The sequence below is a fragment of the Staurois parvus genome, unplaced genomic scaffold (genome assembly GCF_062004578.1).
Source record: "Staurois parvus isolate SC_StPar_1 unplaced genomic scaffold, SC_StPar_1.0 ptg000104l, whole genome shotgun sequence".
Lineage (NCBI taxonomy): Eukaryota > Metazoa > Chordata > Amphibia > Anura > Ranidae > Staurois > Staurois parvus.
Genome location: NW_028317900.1, coordinates 11,336,394 through 11,350,365, shown reverse-complemented (window position 1 = coordinate 11,350,365; position 13,972 = coordinate 11,336,394). Strand labels below are relative to the sequence as shown.

Sequence of the window (13,972 nt, the reverse complement as noted above, 5' to 3'; positions counted from 1 at the left end):
CATTCTATAAATCGGGCTCTGGTTTTAAAACTACACAAGCAACAAAGGATAGGCTTTTGGCTGGGATGCCTTCATTGCTTCTGGTGGATTTCCTAGCTGGAGCATCTTGTGGCCTATTTTCTTCTTTTACAATATTTGGATTGCCTGTGTTAATTTATATTTCTGTGTCACTTTGTTGCCTATTTTCATGTGACACTGATGTGGAATTTCCCTCAATTTGAAACGTTTATGTTAGTTCAAGAAATTTTAAACACACTGAAGTTCCATCGACAATTACACTCCTACTGTTCTAGATTCTCTGGTACTTCACTTTTGTTGTGTAACAGATATAGTGTAGTATACCTGGAGTAATCATCCATAAAAGTGAGAAAATGCCTCTTCTTTCCTGGAGTCAATTTTTCCTTTGGACTGCAAAGATCTGAATGTATTAGATCCAGAGGTTTCTTAGCTCTGCTGTTACTCTGCTTTGTAAAAGCTTTTCTTGTCATTTTTCCTTTTCCTCATTGTTTGATCAGATGGAATAATTTTTATCCACTTGCATAGTCATTCTAAATGAATTTCTTTATTATGTCAGGACTTCTGTGCTGAAGTCATCTGTGTCATGTATTGTTTGAATGTCTTTCCTCCTTGGAAGTAATAACCACCTCACTGCAATTCAGCTGATACAATTCATCTGTAATTTTAGCCTTTGCAAGTAAGATATCCTATTTTGTGATGGCACAACTGTCACCTTGAAAGGTCACTACATTGTCTTGTTTTGTGAGATTTTTCACTGACAAAATATAAATTTCAAGAGCAGGGACATACAGGACATTTTTCACAGGTATCTTCCTGGTGACACTCTGGAACATAGGACAAAGAAAAATGTCTCCTATTCCTTCTGATTCCATAATTGGCCCATTAGCTGTGGTGATTGTTTTCTGTTTTACTTTGGTCAAGGTGAATAATTTGTGTTGTTTCTCAATGTGACTCTTAGCTCCTGAATCAACACACCATGCCTGCAAAGATAAGACACAACTTTTGGATTGAAAAACATATTTATTATCTGAAGAAAAATCAGTTTCTTTCTTCACACTTTTGGCCTTTTGTAGTGTAGTTTGTTTTTGCATTCTAGCTTTGGAGATTCTGCAATCTGCTTTTAAATGACCTTGTTTCTTGCACACAAAGTTTCTCGCTGCATGTTACTGTTTTTATTCCTATTCTACGTCTTTAAAGCAGACTCTGTGACAGAAGCACCGTCACTATTAATGCTTTCTGTTTTATGCTTATATTCATCCAAAAGCTTGCCCTTAATATATTTCCATCTCTGTTCATCATCTGGATGTGCATCAAGTGCTGGGACAAGTGTTTCATAATGCCACTAAGTAATAGTGCTGCGACATGAAAATCTTTTGTTTCTTCTCCTATACCTCTCAGGCATTCAAGCATTTCCAAGGTATGCGTTATGTAATCCTGCCTATACTGGCCTTTCATCAGCTTGGTTTGGTATAGCTTTCTAATCAAAAACAGTTTATTGCTAAGATGAGCTCTTTCATGCACCTTTTGTAATTCTTCCCACATTTCTTTAGCAGTTTTACACTTACAAATATGCATGATTTGATCATCTTCTATGCTAAGAGAGATTGTGCTCTGAGCCTTCTGGTCTTTCTCTATCCAATCATCTGAAAGGTGTTCTGGCCTGACTTCTTTTATACATTTCCACATATCTTCTCATATTTGCAGCATTTTCATCTTGAATTTATAAGACTGATAGTTCTGGTTTGTCAGGTTTAAAAATGAAAGCTTTGTTGCAGCTGTGTTATTGGCCATTTTCTTTTATTCTTTTGCAATCTTCTTTCTGTTGCTATATCTTGCACTTTTTTGCTGCAGTCAGCTATGACTGGGTACCTGGGCCCATAACCTGATAGAGATTCTGTATATAGCCCTACAGAACAGACAGTGCACAGTCCACATGTGTGCATACCTGCTGCTTCTCTGCAAACAGGAAACAGGAACTTTATTCAGGAAGAAGACATGGAGTTTATCATAGATGCAGCTACAAACTTATAAAAACTGCCATCTACTGGTTGAGAGATATATCACTACTGATGACTGTTGGTATAGTTGTTGCACAAAAATGCATGAACATTGTATTCAAACACATACCCATGCTGGACTGCAAAGTAATGTTCTGCCTCTGCACTCAAATGCATTTCAGGAAGGATAGTGCTGAACTTGCGCTCCACTCCACTGCCTTCAAACAAGGACAGGAGCCACATAGTATGCTACATGTTTATCTACAAGGCCTTGTCGATATTGTGGTTCTAGGCCAGGTCCATGAGCGCAACACTGCGCCACAGCCAAGGACTGGTTTCAGTAGTCCTGTTGCCCAGGAAGAGAGCATCTTAGATCATTTTAACCATCCTGTAGGCATGTGCAGTCTGGTTTCTCTACAGAGGATGGAGCTCAAACCTGAGTGGTACCACAGCCTGGAGAGGGATTCAAAGAAAACACAGTTTCTCAATGATTTCCTGGATCAATGGAGCAGCATTCTGGGTGGCTACGCTGTAGCCATGTGACCCTTGATGGCCATCTTAGGTGATCAGTGTCTATATAAGTCCCTGCCGCGGGGATTTTGCACACTTTACTGCGAGTGGCTAGGATAGGGAGAGATAACCCACTTGCTAGGGAAAGTGCTTAGTGGTAGGGAGAGATACCAGATGAGAAGGGACAGGCTACAGACTCACTATCCTGTACAGAAACCTCCCCATTTGGGACCGGACTGACCAGGTCACGCTTTCCTACCTCTAAGACAGACATGGTTGGCATCTCTTTCCAACCACTTCATGAACTACACTGAACTGTGAGTGTTCCCCTAAGCAGCGCTCTCCAACTAGGGTGTTTGTAACTTTGGCATTCTACTCAATGCAAGTTTCACGTTTATTGCAGACGGACTCTGTGTGATTACTACTTCCACACCACCTCCCCACAGCCCTTCCTTCAGACCAAGTCTGTATAGATGGTATGTCAACCCCCATAAAAGAGGCCCCAAAAAGGGGAAAATGTCCATGTCAACACTTACATGTTCAACATATTCCCCAAACCTATATCCTTCCCTTGTTAATATATCCTCAGAAAAAAGGGAAGAGAGGACTGTACCAACAAGAAGAGGAAAATGAGCTTTCAGCACCATAAGTGTTCCATCAACCCCTCTTACAATCAAACCCAGGGACACAAGTGCAGGGAGGTCACTATTAGAGTCTCTGAGCGATACAACCAAGGTTGCCAACCGTCAGTAAATTTACAGACAGTTTGTAAAAATCAGTGCTTTTTTCAACTGTTTGTAAATATTAGGGGATGAAATTTGTCATGCTGTGTTGACTTTATAAGTGTGAACCAGGAAAATTACGTGTTATGGGTATTGTCAGAGTTTCCATACTGTGTTTATAATGTTTAAGTATCAATTGTTTTAGTTTTAAATTGTAGTTCTGTCATTTTTCAGGTTGCCAGTAAAAAATGGTCTCCATCAGTCCATTTTCCATGTTGTGTCAGTAAAAAATGCTGCGGAGGTTGGCAACACTGGATACAACAAACTACCAAATGGTTTAACTTCAGCATATACTAAAAACAAAATATCATATCTGGGTGGAGTTGTCTTTAAAAATGAAAGCATCCAGATTTCCAACTTCACATCAAGATTAATTTCCTTATATGAACTTTTCAGTTTTGAAGTTTTTTTCATCACAGCAGGAAACATTAAGGAGACTATGTCTGCTCCAGTATTTATATAGTACATGTATGTTTAAAGTAGTATTAAACCAAATACAAAAAATGTAATATATTGCAGTTTACCAATCATTAGATGTGGTGGCTGCATTAGTTTTCTTTTTTTAAGCATTCTCCTCCGTCCCCTCTGTTTTTAGTAACACACCTTTTGTATTAGGGTGCCTACACTTTAAATGGAGGATCAACAGACTAAGGCCCTTTTCACACAGAGATTCCGATTGGGTCTGCCTGAAAAACAGAATCTCTGTTCTCCTCTAAGGAGCAGTGGGTGTAAACGGGCATGTGTTTGTTTACACCCTCTGACATCAAATCTGATCCAATCCACCAAAAAGAGACGGCTGGGGATCCATTCCCCTTCCATCCATTGGATCGGATGGGATGGCAGTCGGATGGAAATGGACAGGAAGTCTGTTTCCATCCGAATGCCCATACAGGACTGTGGGCTGTGTCTGTGTCTGCTCTGCAGCAGACATGGACTTGTCATCCACTTGCTCAGCGGGGGTCAGAGGAGAGATCCCCACTGAGCAAGCGGATCCAATGACTGGTCCGCCCCATGTGAAAAGGACCTTACTAGCTGGATCACCAGGTGAAAATTTTTTTTAAAAAAAAGCTAAAAAAAGGAAAACGAATGCAGCCATCACGTCTAAGAATTGGGAAGTAGCAAAATAATAAATGTTTGTTTTTGGGTTTAATACCACTTTAATTACCAAACTGAAGGAAAAATTACATTTCTTATAAAATGAATGGCATGTTTTTGAAGGTAAAGTAGCTACATTATTTCCCATTTAGGTTGATGAATGAAAAGAATCATCTGACTGGTTGCTATGGTTAAAGCAATCTGATCAATCATTGAACTACTGAAACTATCTACAGTAAGAAGCACTGCAACTGTTCTGCGTCTGAAAGTTTACTCAATATGCCCTGATCTGCATTTCTATATTTAACTGCAACCAGAATTCAGAAAACACCTTATAGAGGAGCTTCAGTCAGGTTTCCAAGAATTAAAAGTCATCAGCTACAAAATGAACGTTGTCCATTAAAAATTGACCCTTAGTACTAACATTTTTATTTAGCATCAGATATATGAGAGACATCAAGGACCCTGCAGTGCGTGTGTTTAGGAATGCATGTCCTTAAGGAATTGTACATTTCTGATTGGCTTTCAGCAGCTTGGTGTTGAACTGTCATTGATCCCAATGTGGAACTTCACCCAGTGGAAATTGTTATCCCCCTACTTCTTTTCGGTACTGCCATCTTTAGTTACCTTGCACATGTGCAGGTGTGTATCAGGTCTTTGCCAGGTCTCTAGGATCTGTGAGCTGTGACACATCTGTGCACTTACAGGCATTTGCGCACAACTGTTGGTGTCTGGCATTGAAACTTGCGCGCACTTTGCAGCTCGTTTTGCATGTATAGAAAACGCATGTAATCTAGTTGCGCTCTTGCTCCCACAGCAAGTCATGTAGGGTCCCATGAGGCAGTGGGGCCTAATGTCACTCTGGCCTAGACTAGAAAACAAGAAGTGCTATGATTCAGCACAAAAAACATAGTAAACTTTTATTGTAAAAAAAGGGAACAACACCCAATTCTTTAAGAAGGGGAAGGGAGAAAGAACCAAGAAAGCTAAGGGTGAAATTTCTGCTTTACCATAAATTATGTCTACATTAACCTCCCTAGCGGTCTGATTATGTCCATATTTCCGTGCTCAAAGTGGTACATTTTTTTGCATGGAAATATGTATTTTTTTTATTGTAGGCCTGTAATTTTTAGGAATAACTCACTGAAATCTGTCCAAACAAGAGTCTAGTAAACATCCCGGTTAGGATAAAACTTGAAACACGAAATCATAAATTATAATTTAATAAATAATCATAAAAAATAATAATATATTAATAATAAATTTAATTCAATAATAAAACTAAAAACACTGAAATTTGAAATATAGCGCCAAGTTCGCACATCACTGAGCAAAGTCGCAAAATCGTTTTCAGTGTCTGATGACGAATTTCCCCACAAATCATTATCACTCAATTCTGCAAGTGGTTCTAATTTACTATCGCTGTTCTCTAGCTGATCTAAAACTGCTTTTGACCTAAAGGGACGCTTTTTGGACGCCATGGACGTTTCTCAGTTTCTCAGAACAGTAAAATTGCAGGCAGGGCACAGGACAAAAAACTAGGGACAAAATGTATGCAAAATGGTTTGATACAGTAATGTTTTACTATGTGATTTTAGTGAATGTCACTTTTTGTCATTTTCAAATTTACCGCCGTTCGGTCCCCCGTATGTCCCGACACTCGCAGGGGATGGAACCCAGATGACAGATGCCGGCATCCGCCGGATTACATTGCCGGGGACACTGCAGGAGGGACATCGTGGGAGCGCAGGACAAGGTAAGTGATCGAGGGATCACGGAGCAGCGCACATGGTAAGCCCGAGTGTAGCTCGGTGTTACCGCTTGTGGTACTGAAACTTTACCCCGAGCTACACTCGGGAATACCGCCAGGGAGGTTAACTGCTTGCCGACTGCATCAATTACATGTGCAGTCAGCAAGGCGGCTCTCTTATGCTGGACCACGTATTTAGTACGTTATCCAGCTCTTCCTGGTAGGGGGAACGCGTGCGCCGCCCCCACTCTGCTGTGATTAGACAGCATAAGGTGATCAGCGGGTCCTAGCCAATGAGTGATGGCCAGGACCCGGTGATCGGCGAAGAGGCTGACAGGACAAAGCTCTGTGTATGTAAATAATACAGAGCAATGCCCTGTCAGCGGGGATGTGACGATTTTTGTTTCTCTGCAAAACAGGGAATAAAAACTGGCTCATCCCCTAGTAAAAGTACACACACACAAAGCACTCTTAGGCATACACCTTACCCTTTGATCACCCCTAGATACAAACCCCTAGATACTAACCCCTCCCCAACCAGTGTCATTAGCACAGCATCAGTGTATATTATTAGCACTGATCACTGTATTAGTGTCACTGGTTCCCACAAAGTGTCAATTAGTGTAGAATTGACCGCCATACTATTACAGTCCTGTTATAAGTCGCTGATCACCGCCATACTACTATTAAAAAATTAATAAATAAATAAAAAATACACTATATAACCCATAGTTTGTAGATGATATAACTTTTGCGCAAACCAATTATTATACACTTATTGGGATTTTTGTACCAAAAATATATAGCAGAATACATTTTGGCATAAATTTATGAAGAAATTAGATTTTTAAAAATTTTTATTGAATATGTTTTTTAGCAGAAAGTAAAAAAATATTGAATTTTATTTCAAAATTGTCATTCTTTTTTCATTTGTGCGCAAAAAATAAAAGCCCCAGTGGCAATCAAATACCACCAAAAGAAAGTTCTATTTGTGTGAACAAAAATTATATAAATTTCATGTGGATACAGTGTTTCATGACTGCGCAAGTGTCAGTTAAAATAAATTGCAGGGAATTAACTTTTAGCCTTATTTTTCCATCTAACTAATCTGCAGGGTTGTCAACCGTCAGTAAATTTATGGACAGTTTGTAAAAATCAGTGATTTTCACAACTGTCTATAAACATCAAGGGGTGATAATTTGTCGTGCTGTGTTGACTTTTGTAAGTGTAAACCAGTTAAATTATTTGTCATGGGCATCATCAGTGTTTCCACATTATGTATATACTGTTTAAATATTGATTGTCTTAGTTTTTAATGCAATTTTTTTAATGTAATTTTTCAGGTTGTCAATAAAAAGTGTGCACTGTCAGTAAATTTTCCATGTTTTGTCAGTAAAAAATGCTGAGGGAGGTTGATAACCCTACCAATCTGTCCTTAGTAGCTAACTAGTCTTTTTTGGCATTAGCCGATCTTTTTAGGAGTATCTCAGGGCGTTGGTATTAATTCTGAGCCCTCCACCCAACCCATTACCACAGCAAAGAAGTTCTGAAAGAGGTGGTCAACTAGTCAATTAAAATTCAGAAAAGAGTGTTGTAGTAGCAATAATAATAATAATATCTTTGACTAATCATAATGATATTTTATATTATTGTGTAATTCTCATTGCTCCTGCACACAATTACTCTATATCCCTAATACATATTCATTTAAACTTTGACTTTTTACAAACCTCAGCTGTCTGATCAGTTTATCCTAGGAGACACTTTGGGATTTGTTCACAACCTTTGGAAAGACTATCAGGCATACAGAGTTTGTTTCCCAGTGTTGGACAGGCTGCTCCAAAAGCTCTAACCACTTGAGCTCCTGAGGATTTACCCCCCTTAATGACCAGGCCTCTTTTTGCTACTCGGCGCTGCACTAATTCAACTGATAATTGCGCGGTCATTCAATGCTGCACCCAAACAAAATTTATGTACTTTTTTTCACACAAATAGAGATTTCTTTCGGTGTAATTTGATCACCTGTGCGCTTTTTATTTTTCATGCTATAAGCAAAAAAAGGCCCAAAATTTTGAAGAAAAACAATATTTTTTACTTTCTGCTATAAAAAATATATAGTAAACTCAAAGTTGGTTATAAATTTTGGCCAAAATGTATTCTGCTCCATGTTTTTGGTAAAAAAAAATCCAAATAAGTGTATATTGATTGCTTTGTGTGGAAGTTATAGCGTCTACAAACTATGGTATAAATACTGCAATTGACGCCATTTTTCTGCTATACAGCGCTGCGCTAGTTTAACGGACAATTGCGCGGTCATGCAATACGGTACATCAATGAAATTTACATCCTTTTTCTCCCCACAAATTGAGCTTTCTTTTGGTGGTATATGATCGCCTATGCGCTTTTTACTTTTTGTGCTATAAAAAAAAAGGCTGACAATTTTGAGGAAAAAAAAACAATATTTTGGACTTTTTGCTATAAAGCATATCCAGTAAAAAAAAAATGCAAAAATCAAATTTAGTCATAAATGCATTCAATTCTGCCAAAATGCATTCTGCGACATGTCTTTGCTAAAAAAAAAACCCAATACGTGTAAATTAATTGGTTTACGTGAAAGTTATAGCGTTTACAAATGGCGGGAAAGATACTGGGATTTTTAATTTTTATTTATACTAATAATGGCACCGATCAGCGACATATAGCGGCAATCAGCGACATATGGCGGCGACCAGCGACTTATGGCGGGACTGCGGCGGACATTTTGACATGGAGGGGAACTGACTTGGGGTCACTGACATCCCCAGTGACACCAATACAGTGACCAGTGAAAAAAAACCACTGAAACTGTACTAATGTCACTGGGGAGGAAGGGGTTAACATTTTTCGAATTTGCTGTGTAAGGGGAGTGTTTTACTAGGGGGTGGGGGTGTGTACTGGACGGGGGGGGAGGGAGGGGGGAGCTGATCGAGGGAGAGAAACTCTTCTCTCCCTCTGCAGCTTGTCGGCGAACTGTCACAGAGCAGGCTGTGTGTTAACAATGCAGCCCTGCTCTGTGTCAGTGATTACCGCTCACCGCGGGAAAATGGCCGGTAAAAACCGGCCGTGACCCGGCAGCGGAGACCCGCTGCTGACACCTGTTTTGAAGGCAGCCGTTTTAAAACGTGCTTTTGCCTACGAGCGCCACCCTGCCACCGTTTATATGTGGTGGCTGGGCGGCATGTGGTTAAAGGAGATATAACTACTACCGTACCATACTATGGGAATTCACAAATAGCAAAGACTCCACAGGGGTCAGCGTCAGTGTAAACATCAACCTCTGCAACCCAAAAAAACACAGTACTGGGTTTGGGTTATCCTCACAAGCACACAGATGCCCTATGTTTATTTGCCTAAACAGCCTTACTGGTTTTTCCCTGTTGTTTCTCCTAGACTATGGAGAGCCCTAGTCTAAGAGCTTAATATAGTGAATCCATCCCACTCCCTAGGCCCCATAGCAGCTGTGTCAACTCATTTGATTATAGTTAAATGACTGCCTATTCTGTATCACAAGAAGGTGTTCTTAGATCACCAGTTTCTAAACTAAAAGGGTTAGTGTGGACTGGTGCACTATATCAATGCTTGCGTGAAAAACTAAAATCACGAACAAGTAGGGTATGTTCTTCCTTGTGCATCTCAAGACTCAATTTTGACTAAAGTATAAATAAATAGCAGCTAAAAGAATAAATAGTTGAAGGTTAGTTAAAGGACATGGTCTTTCAGCTATACTTTGGAAGATGCCATCCATGTAAAGAAGCCTCAACTCTTCTTTTCAAAATCTAAAAAAATTAAGAATCCCTTATGAAGCTATCCTGTTATTACTTTGCTATATACATAAAACAGTAACCACTATATGCTCTTTTTTCAGTTTCTTTTTAGTCCAAAAAGGTTAAAAACACTTAAAAACGCTGACCCTATAAGGACCCATAAAGAATATTGTTACTAGTTTACACTAAGGGCCTGTGTTGACAGGCTTTGGGCTTATATCTAAGGCATCAGTTCGACAATTTAGGATGCCTTTGAGATCAATTAGAATTTGTTGATAGAAACACTTGACCTTGGTTTTGCACTCCCATAGATTTGCTATTCTCACATATGAGCCAGAGACTGATGTTTATGCACTATAGAATAGTTACTGAATACACTATATATGCTCACAAGCCATGATTTCTGCAACACATTCAAGGTCCAAATAAAAGGGCCCATTTGATGTATATTACCTGATACCAGTATGGATGAATAATGATCTATAGGAACTATTTATACAGGGTGGAAAACCAAATAAAGGGGCTTTCCTGCTTGATGGGGACTGATTATGAAAGGCCATAAGACCTAGAGACACTAAGAAATGAACATAGGCCCATTGTGACGGTCTACACTTCAATCTGCATTATATATATGACTCTAGTGGAAAGACTGGCTTTGACTTACACTGGCCTATTGTGAATGTCTTTTTGAATAACTATATATAGGTTGCATTTATAGTCTACATTTGTGAATGATGTTCCCTATTGGAGATTTTCAATATTCATGAGGACAGGATCTTACTGTCATAGAAAATGGATGGAAGAAGAAAGACCAGATGGTCCATCGAGTCTGCCCCATTTTTTTTAAATATACATCCATTAAACAAAATGGGGCAGATTGTTTCCTGCCGTCAATCTTCTATGACAGTAAGATCTAGTCATCATCTCCTAAACTGTTGTAAAAAATTTAGCATTTTTTACAACAATAGTATTTTTATGGGTCTATAAAGGTTCAGCATTTTTAGGTATTTCTAACCTTTTTGTAGTTTAAATAAATTATGATAAAAGAGCATACAGCAGTTACCTTTTTTTATTTATGGACATGAACATAGATCCTTACTTTTTTAATATTTCAATATATTAAATTCACAATTTACCTGAAAATGTTCAGTATTTTTAGTGCGTATGGTAAACTCATAGGAAAGAAAAGTGAAAGTGATGCCACCAGATGTTTTCTCCTAAATTGTAACCTGAACAAACAATTACAGTTGGATTGGGGATGCAGTGAGGCTTTTATTATTTCCTAGTTTTATTATTTTCCTTAATATGTGGAAGACCAGTAATAAAACAATTAAGGTTATACAAGGTGACAAAGTTCAGTTCAAATTGTTAGATGATGATAATGATTATGTAGAATAGTAAATGTGTTCATGTGTCCAAGTAATCTCTTAGACTCTGGTCTGTCTTGTATAAGAACAACAAATCACTGAACCTTAAAGTGAATCAGTCAGCTGTTTTCACAATTTAAAAATAAAGGTTCTTTCATTAACCAGAAGATGGCTGCTGGTCGCCAGAAAATCCTACAAAAACATTTTTTTTTACTTTGTTACCATGGGCATGACTTTTCTGATTTCAGCATTACGTAGTGTCAGATGCTATCTCCAAATCCAATGTGAGCAAACTAGTGGTCAAAAGAGCACTCCAATAGACAAGAAATTGGTGGTTGGTGAGGGCCTTGTTCTCGAATGGGAAGAATTCAGCCCTCAAGCAACACAATGGGGTATATTTACTGAAACTGGAGCACTCAGAATCTGGTGCAGTTGTGCATGGTAGCCAAGCAGTTTCTAACTTCAGCTTGTTTAATTAAGCTTTGGCAATAAAACCGGGAAGCTGATTGGTTTCTGTGGAGAGTTGCACCAGATTTTGCACTCTCCAGTTTTAGTAAATAAACCCCAGTGAAACTAGCTTCAGAGAGACACGCAGAGGAATTCTTCTGTTACCAAAACAGATATTAACAGGTGTCTTGCTAAGTTTGATTGTAGGCAAACCTTTACTTTTAAATGTTTAAAATGGATCGCAGGTTCTCTTTAAAGCATAACTTTACCCTTCTGTTAAATTTGATTATGCAAGCAGGGTAGCGATATAATTAACTTTCCAAAGAATTTTCATTATATCATGTTTTATGCCTGTAGAATTTATTGGGAAATGTTCAGATCTAATCTAAACGTTCAGGTCTTGCTGTAGGGGTAAGCCCACAGCTGTCTACAGTTGACAACATGGCACCTAATGTATCAAAGTGTCCAGTTAGGCACTGTTTTATGTCTCAGCATCCATACACTAGATGCAAACTTCTAGATTCAAGTTGTTTTATGCATTGGCTTTGTGGTTATGGGCTCTTAGCATTGACACCTTGACAGATGAAATCCCCATGTTTCCACTTTCTCCACATCAATAAAAATAACTAAACATTTCACACTGAGCAACATAAGAAATTAATTCCGTTTATAAATGTGATTATTTGATTGACTTTCTCAGAATGGTGTTGAGCTTTGACTATTGATTAATAGGACTCTAATTAGACAATAAACTATATTAGGGGCTGTGTTAAAAATATAATAATCTATCATAATACATATAAATAAAAATAGTCTCATTAAAAAACACAAAGATAGGAATGATTATTATGATTACTGGTTGAAGAATAAAAAAAACCATGAAAACAAGAAATTATATTGGCTTTCAATTAATGAGCAGCAGGTAATAAAACCAACCGTTGGTTATCAGCTGATTTCTAAAATACATTTTTAGTTTACGGTTCATACTGTGTCCTCAATCTCAGACCCATTTTAGCACCTCTGCCAGATGCTTCATTAATCCTGCCTGGCTTAGTGAAAGTAAGGGATCATTCCACTTGGAAACAAGGAGGAGGGCACAGGGAGCCCATGACTGCTGCCTGAAGTAACCCAACACCAGAGGCAAAAGAATAGATGGCTACAAAAAAAAAGACATGCATACAAAAGTCATGGCATTACTCAGCTTACATTATTGCTTGCAAGATTCCACGTCTTTTAATCACAATGTACTTGACGGAATGTGTATACTTGGTCGGTGGCTAGACGACACAGCATCATCTACACAAAGGGCAGGATGTGATAATATGATGCAAGGATGGTGAATCACACAATGCGACATTAGCAGTTACCTTTATCCCCCCTATCCAAGATCAACTGTCGGGCGTGTTAGTAGCCAAGAGATGTTTCAGGACCACAGCAATGGACAGCGAGCAGAGAACAGGGAGAGGCAGCTGGGAAGAACAGCCAGATGGACAGATGAGGGAGGTGGCGGTAGTAGAGAACAGCTGGTGGGAAGATCTGCAGGAGTGGAGGCTTGCAGGGAAAAAATACACAAACACACACCACTATAGATCAGTGGGGGGGGGGGGAGGAATTCATGGAACAGCCTTTATAAAAGGGAGGGAGAAGGAAAAATAGCACAGCCAGGAATCACAGTCAGGATGGTGAATAATAATCAGAGAGGGAACATGGACCTTGGAAATGTAGTAAGTTAACTTAATGTTGTAAATTGCATTGCGGTATGGATATTTCATTCAATAGATTTTTATCAATTTTCTTAAATTTCAAAATTAAGCTTAACAAGCATAACATTACCGGAAAAAAGGAAAGGAGGAACGTGCTCACCTGAGCAATTGTGTCAGTAAAAATGATATAACAAGCCAGGTGAACCAGGACCTAATAAAACAAAACCTAGAAAGGAATGCAGTATGGACATTTCAAAAGGAATCTCGTCCTCAATCAGGGGACAAGAGTGGTATTTCATTGCTATGGACATTTCAAAAGGATATTTATTTTAGGTGAGACTTGTGCCCGGCATCTCTGGGTCGAGTACACCAATAAAGTTGGCCATACACTGATCGTAATTCGACTGCTTCAGTAGGGATTGGCCGAATTGTAATCACATTTGTCGGTCCCTCCTCATCAGAAGTCAATTGCTTGATGGGTTTCTGTCAAAGGGACATAA

The 13,972-nt window shown here is 38.8% G+C and overlaps 1 protein-coding gene across 2 annotated transcripts in view; it reads right to left on the bottom strand.

The window, feature by feature from the left end:
• CCDC177 (coiled-coil domain containing 177) overlaps positions 1–13,315 on the bottom strand; it is a 29,137-nt gene extending 15,822 nt beyond the window's left edge. Inside the window, exon 1 of one of the 2 annotated variants that reach the window (XM_089671327.1) lies at positions 13,137–13,315. The gene's annotated coding sequence lies outside the window, so the exon portion shown is untranslated. Of the gene's footprint in view, positions 1–12,975; positions 13,102–13,136 lie in introns of those variants that run through there. The other variant, XM_089671328.1, reaches the window with a different exon arrangement.
• Between the last annotated feature and the right edge of the window lie 657 nt (positions 13,316–13,972).